Raw genomic sequence first — 1,467 nt, 5'->3', positions numbered from 1 at the left:
CCAGCCTGCATGCATTAGTCACCGTGCTACAGTACACAGCATTGTCACTGACACAGGGCCATCCATTATTTTTACAACACTCACTGCTGACTGACAGCCATAGCCTGTGGTATTGTTGGGTCACAGTGATTTTCTCCTATCCACTGTGTGTGGACTTCCCCTTGGTGAATCGCCCCGTAGCACTCACTTCTGTCATCATCAAATCAAATGTATTTATACAGCCCTTCGTACATCAGCTGATATCTCAAAGTGATGTACAGAAACCCAGCCTAAAACCCCAAACAGCAAGCAATGCAGGTGTAGAAGCATGGAAAAACTCCCTAGAAAGGCCAAAACCTAGGAAGAATCCTAGAGAGGAACCAGGCTATGAGGGGTGGCCAGTCCTCTTCTGGCTGTGCCGGGTGGAGATTATAACAGAACATGGCCAAGATGTTCAAATGTTCATAAATGACCAGCATGGTTAAATAATAATAATCACAGTAGTTGTCAAGGGTGCAGCAAGTCAGCACCTCAGGAGTAAATGTCAGTTGGCTTTTCATAGCCGATCATTAAGAGTATCTCTACCACTCCTGCTGTCTCTAGAGAGTTGAAAACAGCAGGTCTGGGACAGGTAGTACGTCCGGTGAATAGGTCAGGATTCCATAGCCACAGGCAGAACAGTTGAAACTGGAGCAGCAGCACGGCAAGGAATCATCATGCCAGGTAGTCCTGAGGCGTGGTCCAAGGGCTCAGGTCCTCAGAGAGAAATAGAGAATTAGAGAGAGCATACTTAAATTCACACAGGATACCGGATAAGACAGGAGAAGTACTCCAGATATAACAAACTGACCCTAGCCCCCCGACACATAAACTACTGCAGCATAAATACTGGAGGCTGAGACAGGAGGGGTCAGGAGACACTGTGGCCCCATCCGATGATACCCCCGGACAGGGCCAAACAGGAAGAATATAACCCCACCCACTTTGCCAAAGCACAGCCCCCACACCACTAGAGGGATATCTTCAACAACCAACTTACCATCCTGAGACAAGGCCGAGTATAGCCCACAAAGATCTCCGCCACGGCACAACCCAAGGGGGGTGCCAACCCAGACAGGAAGATCAGTGATTCAACCCACTCAAGTGACGCACCCCTCCTAGGGACAGCATGAAAGAGCACCAGTAAGCCAGTGACTCAGCCCCTGTAATAGGGTTAGAGGCAGAGAATCCCAGTGGATCGAGGGGAACCGGCCAGGCAGAGACAGCAAGGGCGGTTCGTTGCTCCAGAGCCTTTCCGTTGACCTTCACACTCCTGGGCCAGACTACACTCAATCATATGACCCACTGAAGAGATGAGTTTTCAGTAAAGACTTAAAGGTTGAGACCGAGTCTGCGTCTCTCACATGGGTAAGCAGACCATTCCATAAAAATTGAGCTCTATGGGAGAAAGCCCTGCCTCCAGCTGTTTGCTTAGAAATTCTAGGAAAC

Source organism: Oncorhynchus keta, chromosome 1, assembly GCF_023373465.1.
Source record: "Oncorhynchus keta strain PuntledgeMale-10-30-2019 chromosome 1, Oket_V2, whole genome shotgun sequence".
Classification (NCBI taxonomy): Eukaryota; Metazoa; Chordata; class Actinopteri; order Salmoniformes; family Salmonidae; genus Oncorhynchus; species Oncorhynchus keta.
The sequence above is the reverse complement of the archived record's forward strand: the minus strand, read 5'-3'. Positions refer to the sequence as shown.